Here is a 17,531-nt window from a genome sequence, read left to right on the forward strand (position 1 = left end):
ACGTGACAGGTGGCGGTGGTGCGTGGTCATGTCCCGCAGGTGGTGCCGGAGTCGCCGAGTGTGCTGACGAGTCAGCGTGGCGTGGTGGCGACCCGGGGCAGGGCGGCGACACATGGTGCGTGGCACCACCGCCTTACGTGACAGGTGGCAGTGGTGCGTGGTCGCGCCCCGCAGGTGGTGCCGGAGTCGCCGAGTGCGCTGACGAGTCAGCGTGGCGTGGCGGCGACCCGGGGTGGGGTGGCGATACATGGTGCGTGGCACCACCGCCTGACGTGACAGGTGGCGGTGGTGCGTGGTCATGTCCCGCAGGTGGTGCCGGAGTCGCCGAGTGCGCTGACGAGTCAGCATGGCGCGGTGGCGACCCGGGGTGGGGTGGCGATACATGGTGCGTGGCACCACCGCCTGACGTGACAGGTGGCGGTGGTGCGTGGTCATGTCCCGCAGGTGGTGCCGGAGTCGCCGAGTGCGCTGACGAGTCAGCGTGGCGTGGTGGCGACCCGGGGCAGGGCGGCGACACGTGGTGCGTGGCACCACCGCCTGACGTGACAGGTGGCGGTGGTGCGTGGTCGTGTCCCGCAGGTAGTGCCGGAGTCGCCGAGTGCGCTGACGAGTCAGCGTGGTGCGGTGGCGACCCGGGGCAGGGCAGTGACACGTGGTGCATGGCACCACCGCCTTACGTGACAGGTGGCGGTGGTGCGTGGTCGCGCCCCGCAGGTGGTGCCGGAGTCGCCGAGTGCGCTGACGAGTCAGCGTGGTGCGGCGGCGACCCGGGGCAGGGCAGCGACACGTGGTGCATGGCACCACCGCCTTACGTGACAGGTGGCGGTGGTGCGTGGTCGCGCCCCGCAGGTGGTGCCGGAGTCGCCGAGTGCGCTGACGAGTCAGCGTGGCGCGGCGGCGACCCGGGGCGGGGCGGCGACACGTGGTGCGTGGCACCACCGCCTGTCGCGACGGTTGACGAGTCGGTGCGGGCGGGCCTGGTTTCCGGTGACGAGGCCGTGAGCTGGGGGCAGTAGCCCGCTGGTACGCTGCCCCCTAATTGGCGTTTCCCCTGGAGAAGTTCCTGAACGTTGAACTCGCTCCAGCGCAGCGCGGGTAGGGCAGACTTCGTGCCAGTGATACACCACCCCTTGGCAATATCTGCACCTAGGTGGTCGTGTTTGCTGCTCGTCTGCGCGTCGGGTCTGTGGTGCTGGTTGTTCGGGCTGGCGTGCGGCTGTCGGAGGGGCGCAGCCCCGCCTCTCGCCCGCCGTAGTGTTTGAAGGCGCAGGGGCTTTGTAGGGCACTACCGCCAGTCGATCCTCTGGCTCTAAGGGCTGTGGCCGTGCCGTCACCTGTTGACGGATTCTTGTCGTGAGTGCCTGTACATTCCGCTCGATCTCCCTGGCCAGCTGCACCAAGTCCTCCAGGTCACATCCGGTGGCCCCCCTCAGGTGTGGGCGTAGCTCCCGCCTCATCAGCTCGACCACTATTCCTAGGGCCTCGCTTAGATTACCTCCCGTGGCTAGGCGGCGATGGAGCCGCACCTTGGCCCGTATGAACGCCTCCACGTCCTCGTCGTCGCCTTGCGGGGTGCAGAACAGGGAGCGCCGGCACTGTGCTCGTGCCCGCGCGTCGTCGAACCGGCTTTCCAGCCGAGAAATGAAGTTGTCCCATGCCATTTTGCCTTCCCCGACCATGGTCCACCAGTCCCGGGCGGCTCCTCTCAGCTGGTCACTCACTCGCTCTAACCACTCATCGAGTGGAACGCCGTAACGGGCCAAACGGTCTCGGCAGGTGCGGCCGAATGCTCCTGGGTCTTCGTGTTCCTGCCCGGCGAAATCGGGAAGCCTAATTCCGGCGCCTGCGCGGGCTGGGCCGGCCATGACCGGTACTTGCGTCGATGCGGTCGCCTTACTTTCACACGCCTGGCACATGAATAGTCCGTCCCGAAAAACTAGGAATTCTCGCGCGACTGTACATGTTCGGTGGCGCCGCGTGCCGCACTGGTAGCAAGTGGCTAACTCGTCTGACTGTCCGCGGCACTGCGCGGCCCCGCACTCGCCCCCTCGTATGTTCGGTTTCTGCTGCTCCTATTTTGCGGGCTGGTCACTCTCGTCCCCGGGACGTCCCGCGGCGTCTGTCCTCGCGGTGTGCTTTACCGCCCGCAAGCACTTCTCCCATGGGTCGTCCCCATTCATGTTGACGTGTGACCTGTCACGCGTTTGCGGCAGACTGTCAGGTCGACGGATCATGACGTCGATGACAGGGTGCGAGCAGGTAGGGAAGACCGCCTCCCCTCACCCCCGAGTCAGTGTCCCGTGCTCGCACCCCTCCTGTCCCACGGAAGCCCGGTGATGCGTGCGCGGCTGTGCGCGGCTGTCTCTCTGTGACGTCACTCTGCGCCGAGCAGCTGTCCCGCGGTTGCGGCGCGCCGTTCCCGCGGTACCGAGTCGTAACCGATCGTGGTGTAACGCCGTGTAACCGATCCCGGCCGTATCTCGTGGTGCCGACGTTATCGCGTCGCGTCGCGGCAAAACCGATCCTCTTGTCTCCCGTCGCTATCTCGCCGCGCTGTCTCCCGTCGCTATCTCGCGGCGCCGTATCCCGTGACCTGGCGTGCCGGCTTCCGCTGCCGCCTTGGCGTGAGACTGTCGCGCTGGAGTTATGAAAATAAAATTAAAATGTTTTGAATTACAAATGTTCCTTGTTGAATAGTCCCGAAATGATATCAAAGTCAAAAAAACCGAATGCCACTTGCCGGCCTTAGAACTCACTCGTGCTAAATTAATTTTGATGTACTTTGCAGTTTAAAATACGTTCAGAAGTTCTTTTTTTAAAAGCCCCACGTTGGGCGCCAAATGACGCCACTGCCGCTGCCTGTTTAAGTTTTTAATTAAATATTAGCGTTGGAAAGGATATCACGGGTTTTAACGAGGGTTCGGCCTCGTGGCTGCAGGCAGGAGCGCGTCGTGGTTCGGAACCTACCTGGGCTGTTCAGGCCACCCAGGACACCTTGTAAATGATTGGTAAACGAGTTACAGGACACTGCACTTAATTCAGTATTGATACACTTATTGGTCCCGGTACTGGCCGCGTCCGTTGTCGAACCGCTGTGACACGCGTATCTCTGAACGTAAACGATGCGCGCGACCAGGATAGGTTGCAAAGTAATATCGACAAGCTGAAACGGTGAGTACACGTCCCTATGAAGGATTTGGCAGATAGTCGCGGAACTTATGTTGCTACGACTTAGGCTGACACGGAAACACGAAGAGAAATCCCTATGTTCAGGATTGTTTGCAATCTAGCCTGCGACGAAATATTAATGTCTCTAAAATTACGTAGATACGCCAGCTGGAGACTCACACGTTAAAGTCTCTAGAAATTGAAAGTTATTCAGTTAAATCACACGTTACAAATTACATATTTAAGATGGTGAAAATTAAAAGGCGAAAGTTAGTCAGTAGCATTCAGTACTCGTTACAAAGAGCCTAAGGTAATAACAATTAGCTGGCTGTGAAGCCGAAACTGCGTACCACTATACGCTGTCCTTAAACTGGACATGGAATTACATAAAATATGAGAAAACTCCCTGTCGGGATAAAAATTAATAAGTTGCGAGTCGCACGAAATTTCGTGCGACTGGGGTGGGGTCGGCGCCGAGCTAGTTAAAGGATTTTAAAAGACTTACACTATTGCTGATATGTAGATGAAGCGCGAAAGTTGATGGCCCGACGTTCGCGGAGCACCCGACCCCTTCGAGCTCCCGACGGTAACTGAGCGCGAGACCGCCCTGCGGCCTCGCGCCTAACCACGTGGAATGCGGGAAAACCGACCCGGCCAGTTTTGGACTTAAAGACAAGTTACACAATATATGCTTATAAGACAATTAGACATAATTTCCCTTACATGAATCCTCTTTTAAATTGTTATTAATTTAGTTGTTTTAATTTGACAAAATAATTATTTCGGTCTAATTAGCAAACCTCGTAACTCCACTTTTTGTCAAAAATTGGTTTTTGGTACTACTATATACTCAGTTATGTGTTCTATTACCATTCCAAAGATCATAACAATAAACAATCCCTATGGGCTACAATCCTATTTTCAGAAAACCTCTTATCTCCAGCTGTCGATTTCCTGCATATTAGCATACCTCGTAACTCCATTTTGTTAGTAAAAAAAAACAGTGTTATTGTTGGACTGTCTATTAATTGTTTTTAAAATAATATTCTAGTTGTTTCGATATTGTTTGTACGTATGAAGCAGGTACATTTTATTATTATCTCACACTTTAACTATTGTCCATCGGTTATTTATGCATACAAAACACTTATTGCAATAAATTATATTTTTCAAACTTTTGTAATACAGGCCATAATATCAAATGTTTTTGGAGGTAATGTCTAAACTATTTTATACGATTTAGCTATCCATTCTTCATTTCAGAATGTCAAGAGCCAAGAATGATTTCGGCATGGATCTCATGAGTACCCCTTGTAGAACATCATACATTCTTTACGATATTGGCACTTTCATTGTTTTCTTTTACTGTTTTCGATTTGAAAGCCAAAGATGGCTTCTGTTATCCGCGGAACGAGACTGAGAGGGGCCTTGGTTCAAATGAGTTTGCTACAATAATTTGCAACTTCATCTTGTCGCAACTACCTTTGAGGAACGATGCCGACAAATTGATACTGTATAGTGATGGTTGCTGCTATCAGAACAGAAATGTGACTCTCGCCAATGCACTCTAACAGATATCGGTGACAAAGTGTGTAACGATAGAGCAAAAGTTTCTGGAGGTCGGACACACACAAATGGGGGCAGACTCCATGCACTCGAAGATAGAAAATAAGCTGAAAAACAAGAAGATTAATGTTCCAGCTGACTACATTGCAACTTGCAGGGAAGCACACAGAAATCTACGTCCATATGAAGTTCATTATTTGACTCACAGTTTTTATAAAAAATTTGATCATGCTCAAGTGTATAGCTCTATCAGACCAGGCAGAATAACTGGGGATCCATGTGTTACCGACATCAGAGCCTTGAAGTACACTCCAGATGGTGTTATTTCCCCAAGTTGGGTTTCACAGAAGAGTGGAAGAACTTGCCTGTTCGCAAAAAGAACATTACTGCTAAGCCATTTGATAGTTTGCCAGCACTGTACACTGAGAGGCTGAAGATAAAGAAAACTAAATACGACCATTTGCAGTCCCTGAAAACTATGGAGTCAGACTATCACTTATTTTATGATAGCCTTCCTTTTCAAAACTGAAGCATTGATTTTCTGAGGGGTAATTTTTTTTTTCCAATTTGTTAGAGTAATATTTATTGCCTCATTTATCAGTATTTAAAAACTAGTTTTATCTTGATGTTCTTTCAAACTAATTCATAGTCAATGTTGATTTTATGTACTATACAATATTGCTGTTGTGTATTGTATACTGTTCTTACTGTTCAATATCGGAAATAACCCTTGTATTGTTAGAGATACTTTTTTATAATACACGAATAAATTTGGTGCTATAACTATTCATCTCAAAATTGTTCTAATATCAATATTAAGTTCACGCCAATAAGAAGATTTATATCTTATCAAACCTCGTATCTCCATATTTAGTTTGAATTTATGATTGTAAAACCTCGTAACTCCATTAAAAAAAGGTTTAATAATTAAAAACTGACACAGAGTTTATTGACAAACGTCAGGGGGTGTTTTAACTTTTATGTGATGAATTAAACACATATTAAGTACAGACAAAAAAGTTATTCAGTTTTTTGCTTCTCTTGTAAAATTTGTCTTCAGGGAGTTACGAGGTTTGCTAATTAGACCGACGTTATACAATTAATTAGGCGCATTGCCACACCCGGCCGGGCGCTGACGTCGCTTTGGTGTTCGTCGCGGCGCACTTTCACACACTCCACGGTCATCACGCTCGGGCGTGTTCGATGTACTTAGGAGCAAGTGTTGTTGTGGCATAACGACCTTTGCGGACCAGAGGGAGCACCGGCGGTTGGCGTCACTATATTATGTTAATAATTTTCAATAAAGTTAATCAGGATGAAGGCCTTTATAGACAGAATAATGTTTGAGAAAGTTATACTTTTAAAGCTTGTGAGAATTCAAACAAGTTTATTACTCACAACTCACCCAAGATTTACATCATAACGTATTGTTATTTTTGTTTGTTCCAGACCATGGTAAGGACCTAGGTACTACCGGAGTACAACAAAGGGTGCCGACCAAGAAAATTCATACTCCCTTGAGGCTTTGGAGTTGGCGCTTGCAGATGTGAGGAATGGAAACCGCACACAAAGAGAAGCAGCAAAGTTTCATGGCATTCCAAGAAGTACACTGCGTCATTACATCCATGGTTCGAGAGGTTCACGGACTATTTCAAGAGATGGGTTTGGGGGGAGGTGGGAAACTTGCGATTTTACGTGTGTACGAGGTTCAGTTGGCAGATTGCCTAAGAGTTTTAGAAAAATGGGGATTTGGACTGTCAAGAGATGAAGTCATGGACATGGTCCAAGCATTTGTTCAACAAAACAACATAAAAACCAGATTTAAAGAGGGACGACCAGGCCCTTATTGGTTCATTGTTTTTAAGAAAAGGCATAACCTATCAATAAAAAAACCTCAAGGAGTAGAGTATGTCCGCATGTCACAAGAAAACCCATATGTAATCAATGGATTGTTTGATTTGCTTGAGAAGGCAATTGAAGAGAATGGTTTGACCAACAAACCACACTTAATATTTAACGATGAAAAAAAAATGGTTTGCACATGACCCAAGCAAAACCAAAGTTGTGGGTGGCAAAGGTGTAAAGTGCACTAGAACAATAAGCTCTGCTGGGCGTGAAAACACCACTGTTCTTGCATGTTGTTCTGCTGCAGGTGACAAGCTTCCTCTCCTTTGTGTGTTCAAAGGGAATAATGTAATGGAAAGCACAAACACTGATGCCCAGACTGGTTATGCAGCTTCAAAAAGTGGGTGGATGGATAGTCAGATTTTTTAAAACTGGTTTTAAAAAGTGTTCCTGCCCAACATACCAGAAGAATGGCCTGTACTTCTTTAACCTTGATGGGCACAAGAGTCATATAAGTCTTCCTATGATTTTAAATGCAGTGGAGCATCAGGTAGTGCTTGTAAAATTACCACCTCACACAACACATGTCACTCAGCCCATGGATGTTGGAGTATTCAAAGGTTTGAAATCTGATTGGGATAAGAAGCTAACCAAGTGGCAGAGACAAAATCCTAGGGAAAAAAATTCCTAAACAGGAATTTGTAAACATTTTGACATCTACATTCCATGATGTTAACAAACATAATATCAAAAATGCTTTTAAAGCTTCTGGAATATATGATGAAGAGACAGGGGGCCCAAACAGGCAAGAAGCAACCTAAAAGTGCAAATTCAAACCTTGTGAATTACAAGTTTACAACAAAGCACAGCTCAAAAACATTGCAGATGCCAACAATATCATTGAAAACCAGATAGTTGCTGACAATATCCCTGATGCCCACACGGATACCAAACACACTCCTAATGACTTGGCTTATGTTGGCAAGACTCCTGATGCTTGGGCAAATGCCGACAATATCCCTGATGCCCACACGGATACCGAACACACTCCTAATGACTCGGCTGATGTTGGCAAGACTCCTGATGCCTGGGCAGATGCCGACAAGATTCCTGAGGCCCACGCTGATACACACAACACTCCTAAGGACCAGCCTGATGCAAACAAAACTTCTGATGGCCAGATGGATGCCAACAATACTCCCAACGCTCATAGAGAATCGGACAATACCTCTGATGCTGTCGAGATGTCTGCTCCAAATGCTCAGATGCCTACCAATGGAAGTAAAACGAAGTTTTGAAGACATCATTGTCAAAATATTCCACAAAAACAAAAGCCGAGACGTATCTAGTAAAGAATCTTCTAAGCCAAAAAGGAAAAAAGTAAGCTCAGGAGCTGAAATTATGACGGCATATGAGTACATAGAAAAAAGACAGCAAGAAAAGAGGTTGGAAGATTTGGCTCTGCAGCAAAAAAATAAAAATAAATGGAAGAAATGCTCCTAAAAAAAGCATGGAACTGTGAAGAAAAAACTTAAAAAGCTTCAAAATAAAAATAAAAACAGAAACAGAAAATTGAAGATGCAATGCGAGGAAAAAAATCTGAAAAGGAAAGAAAGATTGCATCTAAACCACTGACTTCAGTAGATATAGAAAACCTATTGCCTTCAACTTCTGGCCTCTGCGAGTTAAAAAAAGTGAAACCCATAGTGAATTCAGACTCTGATGATGATGATAATGATGATAATGATGATGGTATAAGCACTGCAGACTCCGAATCAGATGTAGTTGTGCCTAGTATCTCTATTATCAAAGATGACTATATTATTGTATTGTATAATGGTACAAAGTATCCTGGACAAGTTATGGATTTAGATAGAGACCAAGTCAAAATTAAACACATGAAAAGTACTGGTTTAACGTACTGGCGATGGCCAGAAGAGGAAGACATTTTGTGGTATGAAGAAGATATTTTAAGGTTGATTCGACCCCCAATTCCTATGAACAAATGTGGAATTTTCAATGTTCCAGAGTTAAAAGGTTGTTTATTTGATAAATCTCTACTTAACTAAAATAGAAAGTAACTTATGACTGTACTTTTAAAAATATGTTTATAATAAATATCATTGTGTTTTTAAAACCTTTGTGTTATCCCCCCTTCCATTCCTTGACAACAATATATCTTGCAACATTGGTAGGTATTTGATTTGAAAAATTATTTCCAAAAGGGGGTATACTTTTTTTTGTTATTTATAGATATGCAAGCACTGGACTCAGTTACCCAGTCACATGTTCTGTCCTTTCTTATGAGAAATAGACTTGTGTGGTCCACTTACCCCATCATCAGGCAGTGGCGGTTATTGCATTAGAGCACACTCGCACGTGAACCCCCTCGCCTCATTTAAATAGGCGCCTACTTTAGTACTTAAATATCATACACATCGAATAATAAATAAATGCAACCCATTTGGTCTTATAACCATTAGCAATATTTTCCAAAACCGCCGCTATAGAGTAAGCGCAGCTATGCTGGGATCGCACGTGCGATGGTGGCTAGGCGGGCGACGGCGCGCCGCTCGGCTCGGAGCGACGTGGTGGGGGTAGCTCCCCATAAGCCAGCCCAGGAGCACAGTCCAGGCGTGCGCAACGCTATCCTGTGCGCAGTGCGACATTTCTTGTCCTGTTTCTCCCATTTTTGCTCGCTCTTCGAGAATGATGACGGCGCTGTTTGTCACGTGTTATTGTTCTACTTTAGTGCGTTTAGTGCGACGTTTAAAAAGTTTGTTTTAACTACTAAGTTAAGTTACTCGTTATGGCCTTGAGTAAGTTAACAGTCTCGGACATAAAAACACTGGTGTTCTCTAATTTGTCATTGGAAAGGAAAATCTAAATTAAACAAGCAGGCAGGCCAATGCCTAAACTTACTATAGTGCAAGTGACTAAGTCAAAAAATAGGGAGTTCAGGAGAGAATTTAAGCAGGACATTTACGAGAAAAACTCGTGGATCTGTGGATGCGAAGAAACCAACCGGCTCTATTGTTTTCCCTGCCTGCTCTTCGCGAAACGAAGTGGTGAATCTAGTTCTGTAAGTTTTGGCGTCTCACATTTGTCTCACTTAAGTCAAAAAATAAAGAAGCATGAGAGTGCAGAAACACATTGGAATTCCGTCCGGGAGTTTCATCTTTTGGGGAAATTAGACATTCGCCAACAACTTGATTGTGCCTACCGTTTGAACATTAAACAACATAACGAGCAAGTTACAAAAAATCGCTGTCTCTTGTCTAAAATTATAGATTGTATAAACATTTGCGGGGGGTTTGAACTCGCGCTGCGAGGTCACGACGAGACACAAGAATCTGCTAATCCTGGAATTTTTAGAGGGTTAGTTAATTTTTCAGCATAGTTAGACAAATCTTTGAAAGACCACCTTGCAAATGCAACTGTTTTCAAAGGGACTTGTAAAGAAATCCAAAACGATTTGCTAGATTGTATGCTTTAAGTCTGCCAAGAATACATCAAAAAAGAAATTTCATGTGCAAGTTTTGTTTCAGTGATTGCAGACGAAACGACAGACATATATATCATCTTTATTCCAATTGGTTATAGTTTTTCGCTATGTGTTACTTAACGGGCAAGCAGTATAACGATTCTGGCAGTTTGTAAATCCTCCAGGACATGATGCTGCGTCAATCGCAGAATGTATTCGCATTGTTTTGGAAAGTATTGTTGACAAACCCGAGAAATTGATATCTCAGAGTTATGATGGGGCTAGTGTAATGAGTGGGCATCACAATGGTGTTCAGGCCATTATTCAACAAAATTATATATATGCGCATTACGTGCATTGTTATGCGCATCAGTTGAATTTAATTGTGGCACAATCTACAAGCCAAAACCAACAAGTCCGTGTATTCTTTTCCAATTTGAGTGATATAACTAACTTCTTTAGCCACTCACACAGAGAATTGCTGTTCTTGATGGCGTTGTTGGCAGGAGAATTCCTCGTGCTTCTTTTACAAGATGGAATTTTAAGAGTCTTACTGTTAACACGGTGTACGAGTACAGAAAACAACTGATTGAATGCATGAAAAAAATTGAGTCGTCATGCAAGCAGTCAACAACAATAAATCAGTCGGGAGCTATTCGGCGTATGTTGAATGATCCAGTGTTTGTATTATGGCTGACAGTTTTTCACAATATAATGGCGCATGTAGATATTTTGTTTAATCAGCTACAAAAAAGGAGCATCGATGCCGATAAAGTCAGGAAACATGTTGACAGTTTTCGACTTTCATTTGAGAAAGAAAGAGAGAATATGGATAAAGTGAGAATGCAAACTGAAATGTCGGTGCCAGAGCAGCATTATAAAAAAAATAAAGTGGAAGATGTTCATGTAAATAGAACTGTTGCAGCCAAGGTAGAATGTGATGTGATTACTAATCAAGTAAAGGAGAGGTTTTCTTTCACAACATATTATTCTGCGGTATGCCTTTTTGATCACGTCCGGACCACACGCTTCACAAGGGCCGGGGGGGGGGGGATTCGGTGATTCTTTATAAAAAGAGCCTAATGCTGTGAACCCCCATTTTCAAAAGGCACCAGCCGCCACTGTCATCAGGGTAACTGGGCCTTCTTATATTTCAAATTATATAAAATATTTTCAAACTAAAAATTAATTTCATAACTTATACAGACTCCCTAAGAGTTACTAAAATGTGTGTTATGCTTGGATTTTCGAAAATTATATACCATAAAATGGGGTTACTTGGGACTTCAGTTGAACTTGGGACAGCTTGGACCCATAGTCTATTGCAGAGTTGAGACAAACTTGTGTGACGATCCGGGAAGAATGAAAGTTATTGTTAGACGAACCTGCAAACACCCAGAACGTTTAGTAGACTCTTCCAAGTGTAGTGTGTCAGTCATGTTCGCTGGAACAGCCAGTGGACACACATTTCCCCCTTACATTGTCTATAAAGCTGATCACTTGTATCAAACCTGGATAGAGGGAGTACCTCGCTGTGCTAGGTACAATAGGTCAAAGTCAGGGTGGTTCGAAGGCCCAATATTTGAGGATTGGTTCATCTCTTTGGCATTGCCTTACTTTAAGACTTTAGGTGAAAAGCCAAAAGCCATAATCGGAGATAATCTTTCAAGTCATATCTCTATGACAGTACTTGAAGAATATGACTGGAACAACATAAAATTTGTACTGCTGCCACCTAATGCAACTCACCTGTGCCAGCCATTAGATCTAGTGTTCTTCAGACCATTAAAGGTCGAATGGAGAAAAGTGTTGGAGAAATGGAAGAGCAAACATCGTGGGACAATACAAAAAGACACCTTTCCACTGCTTTTGGTACTGTGTTTGAATAATCTTTCTGAGAGAGCAGGTGAAAACTTGTTAAGTGGCTTCAGGGGAAGTGGAATATATCCCATTGATTCCCAACAAGTTTGAGAAGGCTACCTCGAAAGATTTCTGAAGGAAACAATCATTGGACCGCAACTTACGAAGAATTTCTACAGAAAAAACGGACTTCAGAGACACAGACACGGAAAAAACTAAAGAAAATTCAGATCGCTGCGGGAAAAAGCATTTCACCTCAAATGCTCAAAGAAAAGGCCAATAGCAATAAGAATGTTCACAATCCACAGCCTAGTACATTAGATTCCAGCCAAAGGAAACATTCCGATACAACTAGCTCAAGTTAATTTTTCACGCAAAAGAGAAAAACAAAGAGGTGCAACAATGAAGTCTCAGACACAGAATCTGGCAGTGACAATTTTTCAGTTCACGATACAAGTGACGAATTGGATTTTGAAAACTATCGAGCAAAAGTGCTTAATGACAACACCGATGAAGAATCTAAATGACACATGTTGTAAGGAAGCAGATGTAGAATCTGAACATGTGGGTTGTGAAGAACTGTTGGGACATATCCAGCCAAACATAGATGATTTCGTGATAGTTAAACTTTTATACAATGAAGACACAAAAAAACAGAAAGAGATGTTTGTAGAACATGTCCTGTCAACAAAAAATGACGAAACCTATTGGTGCAAGTTCCTACGATGTTATGTTTGTGTTTCCAATTGTTGATGATATTGCTGATGTAAACGAACAGCAAATCTTGAAAGTCATTTTCCCAATTAAGGTCATCAGTAGGGGCAGATATTTGTTCAATGTACATGTTTAGTTTACCTTGAATTATTATAGGTAACCATAATTTTCACCTTGATGATGTCAAAAGTCAAAAATGACGAATTTGTACATTTTTATGTGTAATTTTTTATTTTTTTATTTTTTGTGTTGTATGAATAGGTAGTTGAAATTTTTTTTTACTTTTGATGCTCTGCTAATAATTGCTATTTCACAAAAACTTTTATTTTACCATCTATTGGTGTCCTATGTACTTAACCTGAACCTTGTGAAACATGGACAGATGATCTTAAAAATATAATTTTATATATGTAAAATTTTAATAATGTCCCAAGTTACACCAACTCAAGTGTAACTTGGGACAGTGGAAATAAAGATATATTTTGGGCAATATAAAAGCATACACATAGATTAATTGATGTAATTTAAGATGTACATACTGTCACTGGAGTTAGTAAAGAGTGGTAATATTTGTAGCATTTACCAATTCAGTTTTACAATCTTTTAAATAATTAAACTGTCCCAAGTAACCCCGTTTGACGGTATATTGGTAAAATATTAATGTGCAAAAAATATAAGTATAAAAATGTTGAAATTCTATGGCCCAGTTACCCCAACTTACCTTATTAATATATCCTACTTTCATATAGGAGGGAATAGGTTATATAAATGAAAACAGTTTTAAAACAAATTGTTGAGTTTACTGTTACACATTTTATTCCTTATTGTAGGTATTTATTTGCCAGTTTACAACACAACACGATACATAACGAACGCCATCATGCATCCTCACTCAACTGTCTTCCACACAACAAGCACACCAACTCCGCCTCCTAAACAGTGGTGCCAACACACCACATTTGTCACCAGTCCACAATTACCCTACATACACAACACCCCTCCCCTTTTACATGACACAGTCCTTCATCCAGCCTGGCTTAACAGATTCTCTGGCCGGTCTGGTCCGTTTTGGTGTACGAGCTTCGCTTGTTTCCCTTGCAGCTAGTGGAGACTGGAAGGTGCTTTGTTGTTCTGCAGCCATGGGTACTCTTGGCGAAAACCCTTTGAAGTCTGCTTCTTCACCTGGAGACGGTGGTGGTAGGTCCTGACTTGCTCTCTCCTCCGCTCCCTGGCCTTGTACGGCCTGGTCCTTTTCTTCCTCTACTGCCATTGGTGGCCTTACTTCACTGCCTGCATATGGGGTCATTTCTATGGCTTCTTCCGGAGGGTGGGCATGTCTGGACCGTAACTGGTCAATGTGCCGCCTCATCAACACCCCATCATTGGTGATTACCTTGTATGATAATGGACCGGTTACTTCAATGATTCTAGCAGGCAACCATTTCTGCCCACGTCCCATGTTTCTGACGTACACCAGGTCCTGTGGCCTGAACTTCCTTGGTGGAGATGTAGTCATGCTGTCTTCTTGTCTTTGCTTCATGTCCTCTGCCAGATCTGGGTACACTTTATCCAAGCATGTTCTTAGCCGACGCCCCATCAGCAGTTCCGCTGGACTTGTCCCTGTAACTGCTGTAGGTGTTACATGTTGTGTTATCAGCATCCGAGCTAAACGCTGTGAAAGGTCACTGCCGCTCATCCGCTTCAACATCTCTTTTGCCGACTGTACCATCCTTTCTGCTTGTCCGTTGGATGATGGATGGTACGGGGCAACTTTAATAAGCCTGATCCCATTGTTATCTGCAAAGGTAGTGAATGCAGCCGAACTGAATGCTGTTCCATTGTCACTCACAATCGTGTCTGGAATTCCATGGGTAGCCATCAAAGACCTCATTGCTGTGATAACGCTTCTAGCATCTGTGGATGGCACTGGAAGCACCTCTAGCCATTTAGAATACGAGTCGACGACGACCAGAAACACCTGCCCCTGAACAGGGCCAGCAAAATCTACATGTAGGCGTGACCATGGTTGCCTGGTCCATTCCCAGGGGTGGTTTGGGGCCCTTGGTGGCGCATGGCGCGTGGACTGACAAACCTCGCATTGCTGTACCATTTCTTCGATTTCCTTGTCCAGTCCTGGCCACCACACATAACTGCGAGCCAATGCCTTTGTTCTTACTACTCCCTGGTGACAAGCATGTAAAGTTCGCAGAAGGGGATTTCGGCCCTCACTTGGGATGACTACCCTCGATCCCCACAGCAAACATCCACGGTGCAGTGATAGCTCATGCTGCCGCCTCACATATGGCTGGAATTCTTCCCCTAACTTGTCACTTGGCCAACGAGTTCCCACCCACGAACAAACTCTAGATAGAATGGGATCTTTCCTAGTCATACCTGCAATGTGATGTGCCCTGAGGGGGGGGAGTGTCTAACACTTCCAGAAGCAGCACTTCCATGGGTGCTGGTACCTCCATCTCTGGGGTTGCTCTTGGTAGCCGACTGAGGCCATCCGCATTCGCAATACTAGATCCTGGCTTGTACACCAACACAAAATCGTACCCACTTAGTATTACACTCCAGCGAAGCATTCGGGGCGAGATTATGTTTGGTGTGACTTTATCGGTCGTGAACAGTCCTAATAATGGTTTGTGATCAGTGCGTATTTCAAACTGCCGACCATAAACATAATTATGGAACTTCTTGACCCCCGCTATAATGCTTAAAGCCTCCTTGTCAATTTGGGCATACTTCCGCTCTGTTGACGTCATGGTTCGTGAATAATAGCAAATTGGCACTTCTTCCCCCTGATTATTCGGTTGGCTAAGAACAGCTCCAATTCCATACTGAGATGCATCACACGTTAATATAAGTGGCTTTTGTGGGTCGTAGTGAGCTAGTAAAGAGTTTGAGGTTAACAGAGCCTTTGTAGCCGCAAAAGCTGCATCCTGCACCGTGGTCCATTCCCAGCGAGCGTCTTTCTTCAAAAGCTGATGCAAAGGTTCTGCTACACTAGCCTTATCCAACAGAAATGCATGGTAAAAATTAAGAAGACCTAGATATGCCTGTAATTCATCTCTGTTTGCTGGTGTTGGTGCATCGTGAATGGACTGCACCTTGTCGGGGGTGGGCCGTAACCCATGTTGATCCAACACATAGCCTAGAAATGTAACTTCTGAAGCCCCCAGCACACATTTCTCTGCCTTGACATGTATACCAGCATCTCTGAAACGCTGTAGTACCTGTCGCACATTGATGAGCAACTCTTCCATGGATGTGCCCTTCACTAGTACATCATCAAAGTACGGCACGACGTTCTCTAGCCCCGCCAGTAGGTCTTCCATGAATCGTTGAAACTTCCCTGGTGCTACTCGCACCCCAAATTGCAGACGATTTACTTTGAATGCCCCCTTATGTGTGATGATAGTTTGCGCTGCTGCCGCACTCTCATCCACTCGTAACTGTTGGAATGCTTGTGCCAAATCAATTTTTGCAAATACTTTGCCTCCACATAGTTTTGCAAGCAGTTGGCTGATTGGTGGAACAGGATATAGATCCTCCTTCAATGCCTTATTCAATGTGCTTTTATAATCAGCGCATATTCGCACATCACCATTTGGCTTCAAGACTGGAACAATGGGTGTGGCCCAGTCTGAGTACGTGACCGGCGTATATACCCCTTGTGTTACTAATCTTTCCAGTTCTTTTTCAATTTTCGGTAGCAGGGCGTATGGTACTGCACGAGGTTTTAACCTCACCGGAGCCACACTAGAGTCTAGTTGGAATCTTATAGGTTGTCCCTTAAATTCGCCCAATTCTTCACTAAATACCTCGGGAAATTCTGAGACTAACTCTGATAGCACCCCCGTTACTTTTAACACCCCCTTCACTTCAATCCCTAACGGTTGCATCCAGTTTCGGCCCAACAGAGAGCGATGACGCCCCTTGGAAACTATCAATGGAAGCATGCACCTCCGCCCACCATATGTCACCTGAACCCTGCACGAGCCTAATGTCTCAATAGAATTTTTGCTATAGTCATACAGCACACAAGTGGTTCTAGACAGTGCAGGTTTTCTGTTTGCATAAATTGCCTGGAAAGTCAATTCATCTATAATTGACACCGCAGCCCCTGTGTCTAATTCCAATTCAACATCCTGACCATCTATTAATACAGTTGTGCACAATTCCTCACATCCTGCTGCTGTTATCTTCCATAAGTTGTAAATATCTGGTTCAGTACTACCTGTCACTGTGCCCAACTGCACCTCCGGGACTTCCTCCACTGTGTGAACATTACCCTTAGAGATCATCTCACGTACCTTCTGTCTACATACCTTTTCCAGATGGCCAGGCCGTTTGCAAAAATAGCATTCCACGTTCCTGAACCGACAAGCAGCTCGTAAATGTTGTCCACCACATCCAGTACATCTTACCCCTTGATTGTATCTGGGAGGTTGCTTAACCTTGCTCACCCTGTCGACCCCCGCTGCTTGTTGCACCCCATTACCCTGTGGTGCTTCTTGCCCTACGTAGTCAGTGTACACCGGCTTGGACACAGCCCCCCGGATGTCTCTGGTATTTTGGTTTGCTGCCTCCGCAACAAGGGCTTTCTCCTGTGCCTGTGCGAATGTCAATGCCGTTTCTGCTAATAGCCGACGTTGCACTGTCTCGTCCTTCATCCCGCACACAAATCGATCTCTGAGAGTTAGGTCCAAATTAGCGCCGAAGTTGCAGTGTTCTGCTAGCCTACGCAATTCTGCAATGTACTCTGCTACACTTTCATCGTCCTTTTGATCGCGACGATGAAATTTGAACCGTTGGTAAATCTCCGACGGCCTAGGGGAGAAATGATTTTTCAAAATTTTCATAATATCCGCATATGATGTGGAGGCCA

At 45.0% G+C, this 17,531-nt stretch overlaps 1 protein-coding gene across 1 annotated transcript in view; it reads left to right on the forward strand.

Moving 5' to 3' along the window:
- The window catches only part of LOC134531566 (uncharacterized), a 506,394-nt gene that overhangs the window by 485,555 nt on the left and 3,308 nt on the right, over positions 1–17,531 (forward strand). The window lies entirely within an intron of this gene.

Source organism: Bacillus rossius, chromosome 5 (genome assembly GCF_032445375.1).
Source record: "Bacillus rossius redtenbacheri isolate Brsri chromosome 5, Brsri_v3, whole genome shotgun sequence".
Lineage (NCBI taxonomy): Eukaryota > Metazoa > Arthropoda > Insecta > Phasmatodea > Bacillidae > Bacillus > Bacillus rossius.